Source organism: Budorcas taxicolor, chromosome 18, assembly GCF_023091745.1.
Source record: "Budorcas taxicolor isolate Tak-1 chromosome 18, Takin1.1, whole genome shotgun sequence".
Taxonomy (NCBI): Eukaryota; Metazoa; Chordata; class Mammalia; order Artiodactyla; family Bovidae; genus Budorcas; species Budorcas taxicolor.
Window position 1 is genome coordinate 67,479,948 of NC_068927.1, and position 6,231 is coordinate 67,486,178.

The following is a 6,231-nucleotide window of genomic DNA, read 5'->3' on the forward strand; positions in this document are numbered from 1 at the left end:
TATTGCAGAGCATTGACTCTGGGCACAAGGGCTTCAGTCGTTGTGGCACAGGGCTTAGTTGCCCCATGGCATGTGGGCTCTTCCTGGATTGGGGTGGAATCTGTGTCTCTTGCATTGGCAGGTGGCTCCTTCACCATTGAGCCACCAGGAAAGCCCAGGCATGGACTTTAGATGGCATCTATCTCCCAACCCACTCGTTGCTGTGGGCTGATACAGTGCTCGTTGGGGGTGGTCAGGAGAGAGCGTGGTCCAGCGGTACCAGTGCCTGGTACTTCCTGTGACCTGGCAACCTGGGGACATGAGGGAGCAGGACATTGCTATGGGTAGGCAGCACGAGGATGCTCAGTGGAGATAATTCTCATGGACCTTGTGTCCCCGTCTTTGTATGGCTGTGTCCTGTCTGAGGATGTGTCTGTGTGCTTCTCCCTGGAAGAATGGAGGCTGCTTGCTGAGGCCCAGAGGCTCCTGTATGGGAATGTGATGCTGGAGATCTTGGCGCTTTTAGATTCCCTGGGTAAGGCCCTCACACCAACCCCATCTTCTTTTTCCTTTTCCCCAGGGTCCACCCTGTCCTTCCCACACTGCTTTCTTGCTGTGTTTCCTGGAGGACATGCCAGGGCTGAGCTCTGTGGCATGTCCTCACTTCTTACTGAGCAGCCCCAAAGCCACACAAGCCAAGGTTTAAGGAATCACAAGGCATGGTTGGCCCAGTGGAGCTCATTAATTATAGTTGCTTTCTGGGCTGGTGAATCTGTCCAGAATTATGACTCCTCTGTGCCCGAGGTTCTGGCCCCTTGCTCCAGGTGACATTTTTCTGAAGCTCCATCCTATCAGAGTTTCAAGCACTCATATAGTCACTACTTAATGGAGACTCTTGGATGGTTCCTTCATGGTTCTTTTCATAATAATAATTATTATTATTTTGGACATGCAGTGCAGCACGTGGGATCTTAGTTCCCCCACCAGGGGTCAAACCCAAGCCCCTGCATTGGAAGCTCAGAGTCTTAACCACTGGACCATCAGGGAAGTCCCAGTGATAATTATTATTTTTTAACTGGTAGTCTGTCACAAGATGGGTTGCTCTGAGCCTGTACTCACCTGTCCTGGGTTTCCCTTAGGAATCATACCCACCAGATCACACTTCATCATGTAGCTGGAGCAGAGGGAGGAGCCCTGGGTGCCTGCCCAGATGGAGATGACTCCAGCCACAGAGAAAGAGCCTCATATGGGACGTGATGAGTGGACACAGAGAGGAGCGGGATGTCAGGGTTGGGTTCAAATACAGAAACATCAACGGTTCCTGCCAGTGTTTGATTTCACGTCTGTAGGGAACAAGGTATAAAGAAGGTTGAGAAGTGCTTGCAAACGAGACTCTCAACCAGGGCTGAACATTCTTGCAAACGAGATGTTCTGCCCAGTGTAGGGAACTAGGTTTAAGGAAGGTTGAGAAGTGCTTGCAAACGAGACTCTCAACCAGGGCTGAACATTCTTGCAAACGAGATGTTCAGCTAAGAATCCTGTTTGTTCCCATGGGAAAAGAACATTTCTTGCACACAAGGATGTTTCTCTGATTCCTCAAAAGGAACAGACCCTGGGACAAAACGGATTCTAAGTTGATAAGGAAGTTCCCCAAAACACAGTCTTAGCTGCAGTAAATAAGTCAAGGTAAAGGTTATCTCGCCCTGCGCCTGCGCACTGTATAGTCTCTGAATCATAGTGCTTGGCAGCTTGCCCTGTAGCTTGTTGTGCTAGGGATATAAAATAAAGTAGCTGTAAGAAGCAAGTGTTAAAATATAAAGATTTAAACCACTCTGCAGTGTTGGTGTTTCATTCCGTCGCCAGCACACGTCCTATGTGGGTAGCTCCACATTAAAAAAATCCACTTGCACTGCAGGAGACACAGGTTTAATCCCTGGGTTGGGAAGATTGCCAAGAGAGGGGCATGGCAACCCACTCCAGTATTCTTGCCTGGGACATTCCATGGACAGAGGAGCCTGGGGGGCTGTCGTCCATGGGGTCACAAAGAGTTGGACATGACTGAAGTGACTGAGCATGCACGCATGTGGCCACACAGCAAATCTACCTATTCTTCCCCGTGTTCTGGGCACTGTGACTGACTTCTAGTCTGACTGCTAGACCCTAGCATCTACCTTGCACCCACTACTCCTTACTGCTCAGTCTGCATTTGTCTACAGCATTGGCCTGCACTACATGAGAGGTGCACATATGCTTCAGTCGTCTTTGAACACCAGCTACTCACTTGTAACTGGAGTTTTCTGGACCTGGACATGCCTTTCTTCCTAGCACTCACCTGCCCCAATGACCAACCTCCTCCTGGAAGCTGTTTGTTGAACCCTGTACTCATGTCCTTGCTGTCAGGAGGCCTCCGCCACTCTGCAATGTTCAGAGGCCCCACACGGCACAGCAACCCCTTCCTCAGCCTGTCCCACCTCACGCTTCTGTGAATAGTCCCACGGACTTACCCTGGGTGTGTCAGACATGTTTATGGTGGGGTTGTCCCCTCCTGAAAGTCAACGTGTGTCTCGTTGGGCACTCCGCTGGCTGCAGACCATTGCCATGCAGTGGAGGCTGAGGCTGCTTCCTCTGAGCAGACTGTTTCTTTAGAAGGAATGTCACCATTTAGGACTCCTGTGGCAGCTCGAAGACTCAGCCATATGACATGTCTGGCCCAGCATCAAAAGACATCTTTCATCCTACTGAACAACCAGCAGGGGAAAGCCAGGCAGAAGCCACACAAGTGTGAGGCCTATGGGAGACAGTTCTGGTTCAGTGCAGACCTCCATCAGCACCAGAAACAGCACAGTGGAGAGAAATTCTTCAGGAAGGACGAGACCAAGGACTCTGAAAAGCTACAGAATCTGTGTGATGGAGAAGATCTATGAACATAGTGAAGACAGAATGCACATGCCAGCCCCCTCTGACCTAAAGCACTGGGTCTCTCATGACAGAATGAAGTCCCCACAAGAGCACTGGGTGTGGGGGAGCCCTTAGAACTGAACAGAAGATTAACAAATGCAGTGAATGTGGGAAATCATTTACCTAGAAAGACACGCTTGCTTGACACCAGAGAATCTACACTGGAGAGAGACCTCATGAGTGCAGCATATGTGGGAAATTCTCCAGCCAAAGCTGTGACCTTTTGAAACATCAGACCATACACACCGGTGAAAGGCCTTACAAGTGCAATGAATGCAGGAAAATTTTCAGACAGGTCTCTGGCCTGCTTGAACACAGGTGAGTTCACACAGGAGAAAGGCTCTTTCAGTGCAGTAACTGTGGAAAATTCTTAGCAGCAAGTCGAACCTCATTCAACACCAGGAGGTTCACACAGGAGCAAGGCCGTACATGTGCAGTGAATGTGGGAAAGTGTTCAACTGCAAATACACACTGATTCTGCACCAGAGGACTCACATTGGAGAAGAAGCGTGAGAGTGCAGGGAACGTGGGCGATCTCTTAGCCAATGCTCCCCACTTACTGTGCACTTGAGGTTTCCTGGCAGTGCCTGTGAGTACAGCAGACATAGGAAAGCCTTTGTTGTTCTCTAGTCACTAAGTTGGGTCTGACTCTTAGCAACCCCATGGACCATGGAGTTTCCCAGACAAGAATATTGGAGTGGGTTGCTATATTCTCCTCCAGGGGATCTTCCCAACCCAGGGATCAAACCCATATCTACTGCATTGGAAGGCAGATTCTTTACCACTGAGCCACCAGGGAAGCAGGAAAGCCTTTTCCCAAAGACCAAAGTTGGACCATAAAGACTCCTGAGTGCCAAAGAACTGATGCTCTCAAACTGTGGTGCTGGAGAAGACTCTTGAAAGTCCGGACTGCAAGGAGCTCAAACCAGTCAATCTGAAAGGAAATCAACCTTGAACATTTATTGAAAAACACATACTGAAGCTGAAACTCCAATACTTTGGCCACCTGATGTGAAGAGCTGACTCATTGGTAAAGATCCTGATTCTGGGAAAGACTGAGAGCAAGAGAAGAGGGTGGCAGAGGATGAGATGGTTGGATGGCATCAGGAACTCAGTGGACACGAGTCTGAGCAAACTCTAGGAGACAGTGGAGGACAGAGCAGCCCGGCGTGTTGCGGTCCATGGGCTCTCAAAGACTGAGTGACTGTGCAACAACAGACCTTATTAGCACAGGAAGGCCACGCCGGGCAACGGCTTTAGAGTGCGGGGATATGCTGTCTCCTCGTTCACCCTGACAGCTCCCCGGAGTGAAGGTCTGAGCATGGGCTTTGTGAGGGAGCCATCAGTCAGAAGTGACACCTCATACATATGGACAGCCACAACAGGCAGGCTCCCGATGAGCGCCCCATGTGTGAGTTGCTTTCAGGAGCTGTGGTACACATTCTACACTAAGTGCCTGCCGGTGGTAAAGGGCATCCTGCATGTGGGAGAAGTCCCACAATGTGTGTCGGTTACAGGCTCAGGCAGGCCAACCTCTACCTCTCCCCAGTCCCTGGGAGGAGTCAGAAGTGGCCTCAGTGGCTCACAGGGGCCTTATTTTCACCCTTTTACTGGGTTCAGTATGGAAAGGATCAGCACATGTGTTCTCCAGAAAGCCTGCAGAGATTTACCTTCGGGATGTCTTGGTCTCATTAGGATTGTAAAATACAGTCTCCAAGTCCCCCAGCCTTGGAACCATGAGCCCCACACCTGCTCATTTTTGTACAGTAATAAAGTCCTTACTCTGAGCTACCTGTAATCTTGAGGGTTCTTTTCACTGTGTGGAGTCTGTTAAGGACACAATTGTGTGCTATCAGTGTGAAAAGGTAAACAGATTTCATGAGAACCCTCAGATTTCTGTGCTTCAGAGAGTCCAGGATGATGGCAAAGAATAGCTGTTCACTTTTGGCCCAGTTTGCATTGCTATCAAGGCATTATAGAACTGACTGCAGGGCCCCAGCAGATACATGTGGCCTCAATGCTAGCTTTATTGGTAAGTATGAAGAAAGCCAGATGGTCCCTTGTTCCTATAGAATGTTCTCAAGCATTAGTAAGAAGCAATTGGTCTCTGGTATCTGCCAAGGAGCCTGAGTCCAGAATTTGGGAGGCAGGGGTCACTAACTGGATGTCCTACAGGAACCATACTGGTTCAGAAACACTGAGTATGCGTACTAGGTAGTTGGAGAGACTACAGCACCCTAGAGGGGTGTACTTGCTACAGGTCCTCCTCAGATATTCCCATACTATGGCTATACAGAATGAGAGGGTATAGAAATTGTCAAGACCTCCAGTGCTATGTTTCTTCTATGGCCGAGTTCACCTGCATGACAATCTATAAACCTTCTGTGAATTTGCTGAAACTCGATGAATCAGGTTTTTTTTCCTTACTTCTTTTTAAATCACACCATGCAACATGTGTGACCTTAGTTCTCTCACCAGGGATTGAACCCACACACCTGAAGTGGAAGCACAGTGTCTTAACTGCTGGACCTCCAGGGAAGTCCCTAGACTTGCTGAATCAGGTCAAGTCCATTGCTGTGTAGGCAGGAAAATGGGGGCTGAGAGAATGAAAATCTAGGATTCCAGAGATACGGGTTTTGTGACTTACCCAGTGTTTTTGGTAACTCCTGTTGAAAGAGGTTTAATCAGTTGTCAGTTCGCTGCCCTGATTCCCAGGGTATGAGGAGATGGTGGAATAATCATACAGCTGCCAAACATAGGATTTAGTTTGTCCTTTCTGTTTTCTTAAGGTGGGTAGTGTCATTTATTCAAGAACTCACACCTAATGTAGTCACTTCTTCTTTAAGTAATCACTCAGTCATGTCCAACAGTTTTTGACCTCATGGACTGTCACCTACCAGGCTCCTTTGTCCATGGAATTCTCAGGCGAAAATGACTGGAGTGACTATATTTCAGCATCCCAGAAATTTTGCTGTATTGAGCATTTGTTTCATCTAAGATAAAATTTGTTTTAAAACGGAACCAAAACAGTTCTAGCTTTGTCTCTAGGGACTTCTAAATATCTGGCTTTGACATTTTGCTAAGATAAGAATAACAGGATTTATTATGTGTTGTTTAATGTTAAAAACACCAGGGCTTCCCTGGTGGCTCAGAGGTTAAAGCGTCTGCTTCTAATAAGGGAGACCTGGGTTCAATCCCTGGGTTGGGAAGATCCCCTGGAGAAGGAAATGGCAACCCACTCCAGTATTCTTGCCTGGAGAATCTCATGGACGGAGGAGCCTGGTGGGCTACAGT

At 48.5% G+C, this 6,231-nt stretch overlaps 1 pseudogene; it reads left to right on the plus strand.

Annotated features, from left to right (window-relative positions):
- Positions 1-2,630: 2,630 nt before the first annotated feature.
- On the plus strand, positions 2,631-3,567 carry LOC128064114 (zinc finger protein 671-like; annotated as a pseudogene).
- Positions 3,568-6,231: the final 2,664 nt, after the last annotated feature.